Below are 17,128 nucleotides of genomic sequence, written 5' to 3'. Positions count from 1 at the left end.
ATAGTCGGCGAGCAGCACAGAAGCAATATTTGAAACCAAGTAAATCCCTTAACATTTTTACGTCCACATGAGTAAACTTAAACAAAATCAAACGTGATGGCACAACTATTTACCTATCAAAACAGAGATAGTATACTGCAGATCTCAAGATCCAATGGCTAGTGAAAAATGTTTTTATTGATCTTCCCCGATTACACAAATTAAGTACAAAGACAAAGAGAACCATTCCTTGTGGTGAAACAAAGGGCCAAACACTTTGTACATTAAACATATGATTTGCTTTAATGTTCTAGGTGACATCAAAAGTGCTCAAAGTTTGACAGCTATGTGAAGAATAGACTTGGCTGGAAACTAAAGGAGAAATACCTCCACCAACTGCTGGGGAATGTTCTCAATTCCACCAAAGGTGCTCAAAGTGGACAGCACTCTGTTTCTCTGAACAACACGTGAAGCGAGAACCTGGCTGGAAACCAGGTGCTGGGCATTTACAGGGATCTGGACCTTGGTTACGGAGAGAACCCGCGCCTCCAAAAAAGCTGTGCAGAAGACCATGAAAGAACAGGCAGTGAGAGAAAGGAAACTGGTTTTGGCGGAACTGGAAATATCAGGCTCTGGTGAATTACTCACTGATGGCTCAGATCTACAGACACAGGACACTCCTGAGTATGCTGCAAAGGAAAAGATTGTCGAGGACATCAGAAGTGTTCCTGTACTACCCCATTGACAGATGAGTTCATTATATAATGAAGCAGCATGTCCATATTCTTTTTTTTATTTACAGTTTCATCGTGCATTTTTTTGTCTGTGTCATAGTGCACTTTCTGTATGAACTTCCTTCTGGAGTGGGGTGGGGGGGGATACTGTCAGTAAAGGGCACGCAGGTAGAGCAGGTAGAGCATTTACATTAGGACACATAACCCGTTGTTCCTCACTAGACCCCCCTTGCCGGGTGAAATTGGTTATCCGCAGAGGTCTGTGGTGCGGTATGTTTGGCCGTCTAAGATCGACAACATTAGTCTAGGTGTGGGCTTTGGGGGTTGTGGTTTGTTTATATTAATATAGGCTTTTCAATATTAGTATATATTCTTGTTGCTTTAGTGGAGAAGGAGGCGAGTTATGACAATGGGACCTTATAAAGAAGGCAAGTGGCCTTTGTTGTTTTGAAGGAACTTATTATTGCAACAAGCATGGATAAATATTGTATACTGTCATCCGCACAAAGGGGCATATTATCAAGATGTGCATTAAAAAACGCACATCGCACATTTCCCTATCGCCGGCTATTGCCAGATTTTATAGCTGTGATAGCGCGTAATTATCAACGTGCAACACGTAGGCGATAATAAATCCGGCGATAGTCGGCAATAGTGAACATTGGCGCGTGAAAACAAGCATTGTTGTCACACTCTAATGTGTGCCTTGATAATATGGGGGGGTGGATTCAGCTTTATGATCCACACCCCCATGTTATCAATGCCTAACACCTGATCAGAGCAGGCGTTGGGAGACCTGCGATAAACAAGTTTATTGCAGGTCTCCTTCTCCCAACGCCTGCCTTGATAATAGGGTGTTACCACCTCCAACCACATTTTACATGTGGTTGGACGTGGAACGGCCCACTTTGCATGTCATTAGTGATGTTTCTCGCTGACATGCAAAGTGGGGCGGTATGAGGCTGAGGCAGGGGTTAGCATGCCCTTGTTGATAGGGCGCTAGAAGTATCGCCGCTTTCTCGGCACAATTCGCCGAAAAAGCAGCGATACTTCACCTTGATAATATGGCCCAAAGAGATATAAGATATATACATATCTGAAATGTTGGTACATTCACTTTGCTAGATTGAAGGAGTTTTTTGTGGATGTAGAAATTGCGCAAGCTCCGTAAGAGATGGTGCAGCTGAATCTATGCTACCACATATTCAGGGTTTGCAAGGGGGAGCTCTGATAATGATTGCCCCACCCCTGTTGCCGTTAGTGTTAAAACATTCCGTGATTGATCCAGTAGGCATATATGTGGTTCTTGAGGGAGGTTTGGATAGAGATCCCTTCACCCTTATAGCGATTTACACCAGTCATTCTCCAGAACCCTCAGGAGTGGAGACTTTAATTGTGTTTCTGATTTAAATCTCAACAGATCTAATCCACTGAGCCCAATCAGTTGTAAATACACACCAGTTGCAATAGTGGGTCATTAAAGCAAATGTAATGAATGTGTGGTGGGCTATGCATCCTGTTGTTAGGGATTATTCCTTTAACTCTGACATGCATGCTCAGCACACTAGAGTCAACATTGCATGCTGTGTGGCAGAAATGTAGTCAAAGGTGGTGGAGTGGGTATTTGCGACACTATCTCTGACTGCTTAAATTAAATGTGCCAATTGTCTGTATGCCAATATTACCATGTTTAAAAGAGAGAGCACAACCACTTTAGCACTAGTTAGCTCAGGCAAATAGCACAGAGAAACAGTTTCAGTAAGCAGGAGGGTTGAAGGCAAATAGTTTGGGGGTGACCCTGCAGAGAGGGCCAGGTCCAACAGAAGAGGTGTCTCGTCTCAGTACAGTGAATCTTGAAAAATGCCAGACTGTGATACACACAGTTTACCTTTATACACCATATGTATTTAACGGTTACAGATGTCTATTACTTAGTGTGACAATGCCCAATAACTACTGAACAGTAGAGGGAAGTGCTGAGTTTTGTAAACAGCTGTGATGTGTGCCCTCCTCCCTCAGGACCCACTTCCTAGGTTGCCAAATGATCGTCCTGCTACAAAACAAAACACATTGGCCTCTGTAGCTTCCAAATATTTGACAATATGGCATGCCGACGGAAGACGCTACTCTCGTGATTTCGCAACTTGTCAGTTTGAAAATTTCAAAGTTACGCTGTATGTTCAGCTAATTGCTGTCCGAAAATCGTTCATCTGAAGGGGCCTCTATATACCAGATAAAAGATTTGAAACCAGTGGATACTTTGCCCCACATCTCTTGCCGTTCACCGAAATCTGAAAATATACCTTTTTGAAAATTTCAGGGAGTTTTTTCAGCAATGAAATATTCTGTCCTGATGATGGTCTTCATGACGACTGCATATTAGACCGAAACGTCGACACCTCCATCATTTCCAGAAACGTTGCGTTGTCACCAACATACGACCATTCTCTATTAATTATTTTTGGTTGTCTGTTATATTCACCAGGAGTTGATGTTTTAGTTGTGAACTGTAGAGTTATTGTTATCTATACCTCTGTTCATGACTGTTGCTTGAATTCATTTCTCTGTATTCGTCTCCCCAGATGTAATTTTGTTGTTTCATCACTAAATACAAAAACTTTTCAGAATATAATTTACTTTCTCCGTGTGCTCTCTTTTCCTTCCTTTGATTTACTCAAGCCAATTACAAAGTGTGATATCCTGTGGATACACTTGAGTGTGTTACATGTGTACGACTCACAACTAAGATTTATTGTCTTCCTAAACAAGTCCCTTGTAGCATACTTTGAATTTAAATATCTAAGGATTTATATTTGTACATCACATTTTCCAGTATCCTCCTAGTAGACAGCAGCACCACTAGAGGGCAAAACTGGAGGTCAAAGTACTTAACAAATGGACTTCTGAAGAATGGGAGACATTTTGTATGAATTTTCCATAGCTTATGGACAGTTCAAGCCTCAAGGCTGGTATTATTAACCCTTTCGCTGCAGCGCTAAGGGGCGGGGCGCGCGACACTCCGACGCTGGTGACGGAACCGCTCCGTCACGCCCCTCGGGTGAGCTGTGCTTGTGACGGAGCGGTTCCGTCATGGCCCCGCCCGCTCAATAGAACGTGCCGCGCAGGTGCGAAATCAGCGCCGCGCAGGCGCGGCGAGCGGGTCGTGACAGAACCGTTCCGTCACCAGCACAGCCTACCCGAGGGGCATGATGGAGCGGTTCCATCACCAGCGTGGGAGGGGCTAAGCTGCATCTTTCTTTGCATAAACACACACACACACATGTCTCACTTACCTACTCTGTGTCTCATTACATAACATCCCTGTGATCTTGATACCAACTCCACTGTATGGTTTTGAGACCCATCACAAGCCTTCAGGACCTGCATGGGAGAAGGCTGCAATGTGGGTAGTGGAATTATATGTGTGGGGTGGTTATTGATAGGGATAGGAGAAGCTGCAAGGGCAGGAGGAGCAGCTACCCATCCCTCCAGCCCAGGTCCACATCTCCTCTCCCCTTGACTGAAAGTCTGCTATGCTCAGTCCAGAAAGAAAACATGTCCTTGGCTCGGCGCTTGAGCGCTGTGTCAGGATCTAGCCCCTTTATTGGTTGAGCCATTGCTAGTCTCAGGCAGTGGAGTTCGGGGGTAGTAACCAAGGGAACTCAGGTTTTTGCCTCCCAATTGGCTGAGCCTCTGGTAGGTACAGACTGATAAAGATATGGGGACTTGCTATTCACCATCTTTCTCTATTATTCCTGCCTACTGGTTTCAATTCACGCCCTTTGTGAAGGGTTAGTGTATAAAGCAATAACAATCAGAAACTGAAGTCAAATTATGTGACAATTGTTTCAACCTTTCCTACATTGAGCTCTGGGGCCCTTTCTCTCGAGTCATCGGTCAGTAACTTGAACATCCTGGTGGGCGATTCCTTCCTTTTTCAACTCGGTTAGCAGGCCTACATCACAACTGTTCAGTTCCTTATATACCAGGTGTGTATGATCACTGCTTTCCTGTGCACTGGCTTGTGTCTTAAGAGAACCATTAGCTCTCTCTCCCTGTCAAGCTACTCTGTAAACTACAGTAAGTTCACAGATCAGCAGTAAATCGCCTCAGGATGACGAGCAAAATGAAGTACCTTTTACCCCCTTCCAGTCTTTTCACAGGCTTGATGTGGCCAAGAGTATTTTGATTTTTTTAAATTGACTGTAACATCCATTGATCCTATTGCTTGTGGGTCTAGCCTTTCCCCCCTCCAAAGTCCTCCATTACAATAGGTATTTTCCTGGCTTTCTGCAGATGAAATCTAAGATATTATGAAAGACAAAGAAGCAAATACATGATGCAAATTCCTTTATTACTAGTTGGAACATAAGCAATAGAAGATGATGTCAAACAATATGGCGCCTCAGTTGCGGCTCTTTGAGGCAGCCTCATCCATGAGCCTACTCTCTTAGTGTACGCGACACCAGTACCAATTCCTTCTGAAGTAGGAAAGAAGAGACTCAGTTAAGGACGTTTTCCTCAGAAATTTCAGCAGTTACCGGTTGATGAGTCAATCAATGAAGTTGAACGCGGAAGAAGAATCAACTGGAGACCATGTACAACCAGGAAGGAGGACTTGGACATGGCGGTCGTCACAGCATATAAGTAATTTATGCTTAACCTGCAAAGTAAAAGGCACCTGTTAGTAAGAGTCAAAACCAGTAAATACAAAGCAAAAATAATGATTTCTAAAAGATCAGCGTTCCAGTATACTCAGTCACCCAAGCAAGCGAAGGGTTTGTGGGATGCTATGAACTTATGCTCACCATTATCAGGTGACGAGAATTTGGTTATGGGATACTGGGGGTGGGAACCGTTGGTTCTGGTTGCCATACTTGCACCAAATTCCAGCTATTCCAAGTTATGCCCCCAGAATGCGGAATAACTACACTGACCGGGAATGCAGATTTCCTAACAGTTCGGTTTTCCCCAGTCTGTAGAAAAATGCGCTAACATGTTCCACCTTCTTGCTGCAGCAGAAACGGTCAGCTAAAGTGCCCATCAGGACAGAAAACAGGGTTGGGACTTGGAGGGTCAGGACAAGGAAGAGACAGTAGGGATGAGCAGTGTCTGCTCCACGTGGTATTCTGTGTGGGTGGAGGAGGTTAAAGGGTGGTAAAGCCCCAAGCACTGCAAGTGCACACACAAAAAAAAATCGTATTGACAAAGCCAATAGGGTTGACTTTTGAGTATTGCATACAAGTAAAGGCACATTACATACTGGTGCCATGAATACATTCAGCATGAACAGAAGCAAACAAACCAACATACATATATGCATCAATTTTCATGAATTCCAATAGACATACAGGCAGGTACATGGATCAGCAAATGTACAGGTATCGATGCACACACAGCAACAGCAATACAACATTGTATACAAGAGCACAGTGTAATGTCCACGAGGGGAACACAGGATGGCGCAACAAGGGAGCAATGGCGCTGCAGCAGGTGGCATTGTGTGGTTTACAGTATAGATATTTTCAGACTGTCTTGGGTTGATTGACAATTAGCATTTTGCATGTTGGGATTTTTAAGCCCTTAGGTGTAAAAGTACAAAACTATTCTTCTCTCAATTCAATGCTCTATTGAATAAAAAGTTAGAACTAACTGATGTTGTCACACATGACAAGAAATACTTGTGAACAATGTACTTGTATGAGAGTGATAAACTGCTGTTATGATGTTAATAATTTGAGTTGTTTGTGTTTTGCTGTTCTTTGCCTTTCGGTGTTCCATTAAAAAAAATTTATTTAAAGTAATAATAAGCTCACATATTTCCATTCAATGCCACTGTCAGTGTTTGGATATTACAACAGAAGCACAGGGCCCGTGCCAAAAATCATGTAATGGAATTTGCAAAACATAACAGAATAAAGGGACTTTGTTACCACTAGGCAAAGCACTGCCTGAACCAAATGATTTATGCGAAGATGGCATTTCTTTACATTAATGATACGATGAATATGTTAGATATATGTGTTTCTTCTGAGCAGGAGGTAAATGGAAGTGAGGGTGCCAATGCAGGCCTTGGGGTCAAGACAGTGTCCAGAATCTTGACAGGCTGGTACCTGGATGAGGGATGATTTCATGCCCCCCTATGCAGTGGGAGGGGCTGGCAAGGGGCTGGGCTGTGCTGGTGCCCTCTTCATGTGCTCAAACGCTCATTTCCATTTCTGCCTGGTAATTAGGGCCCAGTGTTCCCATACCCATTATTCCTGGGCAAGGGAACACTGGGACACATAGAATCGGATGGAGTGATATCCCCAAAGATGCTGCTTGCAATATGGCTCATAGGCTGGGCGTTCCAGCGCAGATTTTTCCTGGTCACGACTGCTGTGAAAGTTATGGATTATGATGGTTGAAAACAGAAATAAAAATGAAGCATTGATTGCACACGTAACCTAAGCAGTTTCTGGGGGGGGGGGGGGGAGGGGGGGAGATTCGGCTTGTGTATATGTATCATACGTAAGTGAAATGTATTGGCTACCCTGTGTACAATTAATTTTTTATTTTTTATTTTTTGTCAGCCATAATATGTTGCTGTGGTTAATAATTATGTAACTTGCTGTTTTGTTTTTTGTTTGTGCTTACATAGATTGTTATGACAACCCGAATAAAAGCTTTTGAAAGAGAAAAAGAGAAATAAAAATGACAAATGACCCCACCATAGAGTATACACACTCCCAAAGCACCAGGGCCATTCCTATATTGTATTTTAGAAACAACACCCACTCTGGGGATTTGTATTTATAAACCAAAACAAACATGAGATCGCCAGCCATACAATTACAGTGAAAGTGATCTTGCTGTGTAGGTTTGAGCTTTATAGACAAAAAGACCCCACCTGAGATCGTTAACTATGTGAGCCTTGCCTCTGCATGTCTGGCAGAGTTGAGGCCTCTGCTGCTTGGCAGCAGAGACATTTGAGGCATCAGCAGAGTGGGCAACTGCCCAGGGCCCTCACCTTTCAAGGGGCCCCTCAGTCTCACCTTTATCTATTTCTTTATGCAAGCTTTTCCTCTTGTCCTACCTCTAACTCTTTCTCCTTGTGTGAAAGTCTTGTTAAAGAATTTAGGACAGAAACAAGGCATACGTCATTTCTTTAAATACATACTTTCGATTTTCTGCAACTTATTGGCCCTGCAAAGCGAAAGCATTTTCATCCTTATATGGGCAGGGCATTATTCAACTGTTCTTGAGGGATCCTTTCTGAAAGTTTGGCGTTATTCAGGCTTTTGTTAGAAGACAATGGGTACTCAAATTAAAAGTTTTTTCGAACAGGGGCCCCCAAATATGCCTTGCTCAGAGTCCCACAAATCCTGAAAACAACACTAACTGGAAGCCTGGATTATTTTAAATGACTCCTAAATGTTCATGATGATGAATTCATCAGTCCACTTGTCCCTTTGTCCATCTGTACTTAACTCTAGCCATATGCATAAACCTGTCTGTGTTCCATGATTACATGAATACGCCAAAATATGTGTGTGCCTGTATGTGGTTTCTCAGTATGTCTATTAATCTGTTTCCTAGGGTATAGACTGCCTGTAAGTTTATGTACACAGATAGAATATGTTTTGAGGTTTGTGTGTATCGGTGTCTGTAAAGTCTGTGTTGTAAATAAAGTTTGCAAAAATTATGCCCTATAAGCGTGAACAGTAAGAAATCTTCACTTGCCTAGACAATATGGCCTAGATGTATCAAGCCTTTTGCGATTCGCAAAGGCCGAAATTCGCCGAATTTCAGCCTTTGCGAATCGAAAACGGTCTTTTTGCATGTTTTGAGATGCATTAAAAATCGCAAAATAAAGAATCGCACAAATTTGCGATTCCTTATTTTGCTATAGCATTTAAGGAATCCCAATTTTGCGATTCCTTAAATGCTATGTATGAAACTTTTAAATTTTGGGATTTTGTTTTTAGAAATCGCAAATTACGAACAACTTGAAGTTGGTGGTAATTTGCGAAATCTTAAAATAATACCAAATGTTGCATTTTTAAAGGTGGCATATGACACACATACATGCCCACAGGGCATGTATGTGCGCCATATGCACACAAATGCTGATTTCAGGGGTACAGCAGGGTGTCCTTGAGACACCCCTGCACCCTTGAAATCATTCTCATTTTGCGATTAGCAAATTGCAAATCGCAAAATGAGATGTATTTCACTATAATTCCTGTGGGCCTCCTGGCCCATAGGAATGAATGGGAAATTATTCTTTATTTGCAAATTCGCAACTTGCGAATTCGCAAATAAAGAATATTAAGAAATCGCAAAAAAATAGAGATTTTAAACATCCATCCCATTTTGCGATTTCTAAATAGCGATTCGCTAAAAATCGCTATTAAGAAATCGCAAATAGGAACGATGATACATCTAGGCCTTAGTTTTCAAACAATACTTATGGCTCAGTATTTATGCCAGACCATTCTTCTGGCAATACAATTCTGATATACTACACGAATTCAGTTGGGTTGTGTGCATAGATGCCTGCAGATGTCTTGCTATATGTTTGCAATGAACTCTTATCCATTTGTGAAAAAGATGTGATCTTTGGTAATGTGTGCTAAGTGGTGCAATGCAGCACAAGTCGCTGTGTTAATTACTGCGAGACCTGGGAATGCGTCAAAATGCTACGCCTATCCAGCTGAGGTGTAATGAGTAAAAATATCCTCATTTCTCCTCTTTTTCTCCTCTTTCTATGTGTGCTGCATTCGAAAAGAGGAAAATGCCTAAGAGGATTACTTTTGTGCAGGACGGTGTCTCTTCCTGCACAAAACCAATCCTACTTACAAAGCAGGAACACGTGCACCACGGCACAAGAGTGCCCGCATTGGCACTGGGCAGCAAAAAGGGCGCCAGTGCAAGGAAAGGACAGGAATGCACTATATAATGTTCAATACAGCATATTGGTGCCTTTCATGAAGCGCAGCAAGGTGGTTTGCTGTGCTGTGCTGTGCTGCGCTGTGCTGCGCTGCATGAATGTTTGATAAATGTGGCCCAAAGTTCTGAAAAGAAAGGCCTGAAGATCAGGGAAAGTCCCAGTGCTAGTGCCCCAAAGCTGGCTGGCTCACATTCTTTTGAGTGCTTCTGGTGTTGAAATGACCACTATTCTGAGGTGTGTTCCCTAATCCTGATCTCTTGCATTCCACCACCATCAGTCTTTTGAGAACTTAAACCTAAACCTAAAAGTCAAGAAGATTGATCTCTAGTGTTGTACCTACTCTCTGAGCCTCATTAATGGGACACATCCTGAACCCTGTGCCTCAGCTCTAGTCCACATCCTGATTCTCTAGATCTGAACTCTGGGCCTCCTGAGCCTGGCTGATGAAGGCACCTCACAATGCATGTTAACCACCAGAAGGTGGATTCAGTCATTAACTGGGACATTTTTCTAGAGTTTTCATTGGTCACAGGTTTAACCCATAAATGAGTGTTGCTGCAGCAAACAGAGTGAGATGTAATGTAATGAGACACATACCTTTAACAACCGGTCGACAAATTCGAGAGCATCCGTATGGGCAGCACATTTCGTTGTCTTTGCAGTTATCACATTTCACAATGCAGGTGGTTACTGTTCCTGGAGGCGCATCAGGTGGGCACTTTCCTGCCATAAAACAGAATAATTGTGTCACAATGCAGCCTGAAATGGATACCTGTCGATATTTTATTTTGACAATTTGTGTCAATATTTTGACTCATCGATAGTCGGGCGTCGATATTCGGGGTGCATAAAAACAAAATGTCCGTGGCTACTGACCCAGATGACATCATCAGAAATACATTGCAGTAATGGGTATCTTTTGTGCTCTGTGGCCAGTTCTATTTTTTGATTTCAAAGCATTTTATTTTATAAAGAAGTGACAAAGAATAAGAGGTACATAATATAATAAAAGTGATACAATTGAGGCAAGATAAACAAACAATCAGAGGCTAAACTTGAAGTGTAAGCATAGTAAATGCATTTCTAAATAAAAGAAGCCTGTTATAAACAAAGAAACTAATTAGGTAAAGGCTAATATCAAATCAATAAACAAATGTATCACTATCAGCTGTTCTCTGTGGCCAGTTCTAATATCCCTAACACATCCTTGCATCTGCAAGAGATGAACACTGGCCTGTGCAGTGTCAGCCAGTCCCTGCAGCTGCAGCAGCTGTGATGAATGCATTTTAGAACATTCACCTGCTTCCAGAGACTACTTGTCTTAAGCTGTAAACAGGTTCTCGCCGCTCTTTATTTTATTTTTGGGTTAATGGGTGTCTACACTTTAGAGCTCTTTACAATAAGTGTCTCAGTACTAATAAAACAGAGAGCACATGACACATTGGTATTCATAAAGGAAACAGACAGATGAGAAAGTCAGGGAGCAGCAAAATACATTAGGTCATCATTAAAGATACATTAAACCCATTTTTCAGACTACTGCAATATGGCCAAAATATAGTTAGATAAAAGGGAAATATAATACTTTACTTGTGAACTTATATAGCGCAGCGAATCATCCCCGAAGGGATCTCTCGCCGCACAATGATTTAAAGATGCTTCAGGAAAAGGACATTTCAAGACTTTTCAAGCACAAAGTAAATGTCCCTACCTGAAAAGGCTTACTTATGGCTGGGGACATAAAGTGAGCCACGGAAGCACTAATTTAAGACCCCGTGGGCCATATTTACAAGGGGATATCGCCACCAAAACGTCAATTTTAGTGACGTTCTGGTGGCGATATCCCCTTCTCCCTATTTACGAAGTGGCATTAGTCCACCTAATGTACCTTAATGCCTCCTTGTAAATAAGGCCCCTTTTCACTCTTCACTTCACTTGAAAGGGCCGTGCAGTGGGTGTTGCGGTGGGCGTTCGGCAGCAATACCCATTGGCTTTTGGCGCTGCCACTTATTTACTGCGATGGAACAGTGCCAAAAACTAAGGCCAGGTAAAACCTGGTCTTAGGATGGTGATACAAGGAGGAATTATTAATTTCTCCTCGTATTTTGTTCTTTCTATGTGAGCTGCATTCTGTGACATTAGCAAACTTAAACACACCACTGTGATAATTATGGGCCATGGATGCTATAAAGAGTTGAGCTCAATATTTTAAAATTTCTCTCTGCCATTTAATGAACAAGAGTAATGAATGAATTGATTGTTAAATATGTGCATTTATGCAGGTTAAAATGGCCGTATTACTGAGTATATCTCATGTGCTGACATGAAATAAGAATCAGATTTAAAGATAGACACTAATAAAAGATTCTGCAAATGACAGTAGGGGAGACAATTCTGCAATCATTTGAAACAAAATTAATATGTTGTAGCATAATCAGGGCTGCTGGAATTATGCAATTCCTGGGTGCTTTCTGCATATTTTTGGATTTCTTGCGTTCAACACACAAACCACCAACTGTGAAAGAGCTGAACAGACAGCATTAATGTGTGCTAAAATGTCAATATAGAGAAATAACAAGGCAACTGAAAGAACTGCATTAAGTTGTATAATTTGCTTTTTCTTACTGCATAATTTAGACAGCTCCACCCCAAGGGGTGTAACACACATTGATGCCCTCTCCCCTGCAAAACAGGCTCAAGGGGGGCCACGTGAATGGTTGGTCCCCTATACTACAGCGGGCCTGCACGGTAAAGCAAAGAGGCTTTCCCAAGTATCAAACTATTTCTTATTCCATGCAATTACACGCTTTCAGCAAGGCATGCCTATGCATGTCTTGGAGGTTGAGGGGGGCCCCCTCCAAAACAAGAAGCCCTTAAGGTCCACCCCATACTACGAGTGCTGCGGCGGGCTTCTTGACTCCCCTGTTTATCACATACATTGGTCCTCTATTGGCACATAATCCTGGTGCCCGGTAAAAAAAACCAAAAAAGGCAAGAACAATTAAAGAGTTCTAAACAATAAGTAATTAATACAGCAAACCAACAAAGTGTTGATAACATTGAGTAGCAGAAAGGAGATTAGGAAACACAAGCCAGTTGGTGAGGTCTATTCTATCATCTCCTGAATACAGTGACAGCCTGTTCTGTAGCTCACCACCAAGTGCTCCCATGAGATGGGTCTTTTTGGTCCTACCTTCACAGGAGATGGAGGTCACCCCCAAGTAGAGGACAAGCAGCACAGGGAGGAGGAAGAAGGTGCCACTGCGAAGCTTCATGGTGATCTCGGCTTCTGTATGGATGTCAGCAATATCCCAGGTTCAGCTGGATGTAGCCCTATATATTGGGCTGGAGCAGGGTTTGGCAGGCTGATTTAGCAACCATGTGATGCAATTCTGTTAAATCTGAATGTAACAACTGTGGGAACTCCTTTGGTTAGGCAAGACAAGGAGATGTCCAGATTCGAAAATTGTGAAATGTATTAGGTAATTTGGATTTCTTCATTGAACTGCGTTTACGCAAATCATCGTTTTCCTTGTTCATCACCCATATATATGTTTGCCAGTGGCGGTTTTACCATTAGGGCGTTTGGGTGTTGCCCCACCAATAATTATCAGGCAATTTATTCGAGCGGTGCGTTAATAAAAGTTTTATAAATTAACGTGCCGCTCGAATAAATTGCCCGATAATTATTGCCCTGCGGTGTGTGTCATTGTGCTTCAGACAGTATGCAGTGTGCGCTGTCTGACACTGGGTGGCGCTGGACTCTGTGGCAGGCAGCACAGTGCGCACTCACTGCGCATGTGGTGTTTGACCGGCAGGGTTTCTGTAGTGAAGAAACCGTGGATATTAAAAAAGCAAGTACTCTGTGCAGAGTAATGGGTTGCCTAATGCAGCTCAGTGCTTGGAAAAGGAAGGACGTTTTTTTAAGGCTCAGTCCATTCCTGATGCTGCTCTCTTTAGAGAATAAACAAAAAAGGAGCCGGACAGTATACTTTTTTGAAACAAATGCAAACCTAGTATAATGAATTGCTAGGCTGAAAAACCATTTGTGTTTAGTCACTTATTTTTTATGAAAAGTTATGAACAATTTTTTAGCATCAAAGGATACACCACCACATTTACAGAGGTTCACAAATACATTGAATAAACCATATACAATACATACAATCAATAAAACACATATAGACAATTGTGATAACAATAAATATAGACAACTGTGCAAGGCCTCAGCAAATTATGTCAGTGAGGCACCAATCCTGAATGAAAGTTGAACAAGTGGACTAACAAGATGAAAAACTAGCCTACTTGTTTCACCCACCACAAAATACACAGTGAATTTGTCACATGGTGCGAAAAATAGGAAGACACATAAACTAAACAACAGTGTAGAAATGTGTAAATTCTATTCCTATTACGCCCTAGCGATTTGGTATCTTGGTGGAGCTGGACGCCGACGCGTTTCGAACCCAATCAACGATTTACGGGTTCTCCTCAGGACAAGGATTGGGGGGTCGTTGTCACTGTGAATTAAGTTAAAAAATGGTATCAATGACGAGCCAACTAACAACTAACTCAAACTCAAACAACGTGAGCAAACGTGTGAGTACCTTATACTTGGAGTGTCAGGATACTCCCTGTGAATAAGATGATAAAAAACCTCAGTTATTATCGGTTTTTGTGAAATTCCCTATGAGCCACCGGGTTAGAGTAGTGAATTATGCCACATACCTTGGGGTGGTAAACACTGTAGAGTAGTTGGGGCGCCGGAGCACCTACGGTGGTTTTTTTGATTTTTTGGAGCGCCTACAAGAAGCACAAACCCTTTCTTAGTATAGTCCCAAATGCTGAAACGTGATACAAATATGTAAATATATAAAGTCCTACCTTCGTGTGTAGAAGTGTGAATTTATAAATGCGCGAACGCGAGCGGCAGCCGCCGCATGAGTTCTACAGCTGTGAAAACAGAGAATGGGCATTTAGGATCTAGTTTAGCGCTCGCTCGGCAGGAAACTAATAATCACAATGCGGGACTTACTTCAGAACCGATGGATGAAAGCTCTGCACCGGCGCCCAAGCAGTGGTGAAATGAAAAGTCGAAGCTTGAGGGGGCGTGTCCAAGTGTATTTAACACGGACAAAGTCCCGATGCATCTTGGGAGATGTAGTTCGACCATGTGTCATGGCGCAAAAACCAAGGCTGGATTAGAAACGGGGCTCAAAAGGGGGGTTCACAATTGAGGACCTTTATCATTAGAATGTAAATGGCACGTGTACATTAGTAAACTATGTGGGCAGTGGAAAGTTTAGCGGACACATGAGCAGCAGTAAGCAAAGACAGACAATCGCCGCGGTAGTCTACAGGCTACTAAATTCATTGAGATCATTAAGTCCAAACATGGCAGTATTAAATCTCAAGATGAGGTAAGCCTCTTTTTGGGCAAGGCGTGCATCAGGGTCCCCTCCCGCTCCTGGAGTGTTCTTGATGTTTGCTAGGATTGTCCATTTTAGATCATTGGGCGAATGTGCCTTTTGCAAAAAATGGGATACCAGGGGTGCTGTCAGGACCTTGTTGTTAATCCAGGATTTATGCTGGATAATGCGTTGGCGCACTTCTTGAGTTGTTTTGCCTATGTAGACTTTTCCACATGGGCAGGTGATGGCGTAGACTGCGTATTTGGTCTTACAGTTTGTGAAATTGTCATGTCGCCAATGTTTTTGACCATCCGTAAAGAGAGTTCCTTCTGTTGTCAGATTGCACACCAAACATGTCCCACACTTGTGATGACCCTTGACCGGGCCCATGTTGAAAAGGGTCCCTTGTATTTCTCTTTTGGTGGTGCCTCGTGTAGATGAGATCTGTTGTCCGATACTTCTGTTTTTTTTTAGTGCAAACAGCGGTTTACCGATGTCGGGCAGGATTTCTTCCACTAGGTGCCAGTTGCTCCGGATGATTTTCTGTACCGGGTTGGTGTGAGGTCCAAAGGTGGAAACACAGACCATCCGTTCCACCTTAGGTTTTTCTCGCTTTTGCAACAGATGTTCCCGAGGTGTCCATCTTGCCCTCTTCATGGATTGTTTCAAAAGTTTTGCGGGATAGCCTCGTGCCTTCAATTTGTTGGTCAGTGCTTCTCCGTGGGTGATGAAGTCTTCTGTTCTCGAACAGTTCCGTCTCACCCTGAGGTATTGACCATAGGGGAGATTATTCTTTAGACTTTTGGGGTGAAAGCTTGCATAATGTAGAGCATTGTTCTTATCAGTTTTTTTCTGATAGAGTGTGGACTTCAGGTCTTCTGGTGTCGATTTTATCTCCACATCTAGGAATGGCATGGTTTTACAGTCATATGCCAGACTGAATTTTATATCTGGATTGCGGTTGTTCAACCAATCATGGAAATCTTCAAGGGACTGTGTTGTACCATTCCAGATACACCACACATCATCTATGTACCTAAGCCACTGTCCAATGTGGGCTCTGTACGGGTTGTTATTATAGACATATTTCTCTTCATATTGGGCCATGTAGAGTATAGCCATTTCAGGGGCGAAGGGACACCCCATCGCCGACCCCTTTATCTGTAAGAACATTTCATCCTCAAATACAAAGAAGTTCTTCTTGAGGGCGAGAGATGCCAGATTCACGATCAGCTCAGTCGGCACTCTGTGGGGACGAGGTCTTGAGTCAAGGTACATTTCGATGACGTCCACTCCATCTTGCTGCGGAATTTGAGTGTAGAGGGACGATACGTCCATTGTCACTAGGAGCTGGGTACTTGGGTCAAATTCTACCCCCTCCACTTTGGTTAGGAAATCCATGGTGTCCCGGAGGAATGAAGGGACTTTGATGGTGAATTCCTTCAAGAAGACATCCACAAACTTCGAACTGGGCTCCAACACCGAGTCACAGCCCGACACTATCGGGCGGCCTGGTGGTACACTTGGATCTTTGTGTACTTTTGGGAGAAAGTACAAATGTGGGGTGCGCGGAAAGCGTTTCACAAGGAATTCTGCTTCTTTTGGACCGATGATTCCGTTTTCTCTAGCGTCTTTCGCTATCCGTGAGATCTCATAGGTGATCTCAGCTGTAGGGTCTTGTGTGATAAGCCGGTACCAGTTGGTATTGTATACATGTTTCCTTCCTTCGGCTTTGTAAAGCTCTTTGGACCAGAGGACCACCGCCCGCCTTTGTCCGCCGGTCTGATGACAGCATCTTGCTGGTTCTCCAAGGAATCAATGGCTTTTCTCTGATCTTTTGAGAGATTTGTTGGTATAAATCTTCTCTTCTTCTCCAACCCATTAAGTGAAGATAACACCTTTTGCTCGAAAGTGATGATATTTTTCGCCATGTTGTTACTAGGTGGACAGAAGGGGATTCATTTCGTAGTCCAGACACCTCCAGTTGTGGATTGTTCGTAGAATCTTTGAAGAACCATCTGAGTCGTATTTTTCGGAAGAATTCAATCATCTCAAGCTTCACTTTGGTGAAG

The 17,128-nt window shown here is 42.8% G+C and overlaps 1 long non-coding RNA gene across 1 annotated transcript; it reads right to left on the bottom strand.

Annotated features, from left to right (window-relative positions):
* Positions 1-5,048: 5,048 nt before the first annotated feature.
* On the bottom strand, positions 5,049-12,978 carry LOC147706154 (uncharacterized). Its single transcript, XR_015297618.1, has 3 exons — positions 12,839-12,978; positions 10,243-10,368; positions 5,049-5,376 (listed from the first exon to the last, which is right to left on the bottom strand). It is a non-coding gene; the product is annotated as an uncharacterized LOC147706154 (long non-coding RNA).
* Positions 12,979-17,128: the final 4,150 nt, after the last annotated feature.

Source organism: Lissotriton vulgaris, chromosome 7 (genome assembly GCF_964263255.1).
Source record: "Lissotriton vulgaris chromosome 7, aLisVul1.2, whole genome shotgun sequence".
Classification (NCBI taxonomy): domain Eukaryota; kingdom Metazoa; phylum Chordata; class Amphibia; order Caudata; family Salamandridae; genus Lissotriton; species Lissotriton vulgaris.
This window is presented reverse-complemented; position numbering and strand designations above follow the sequence as displayed.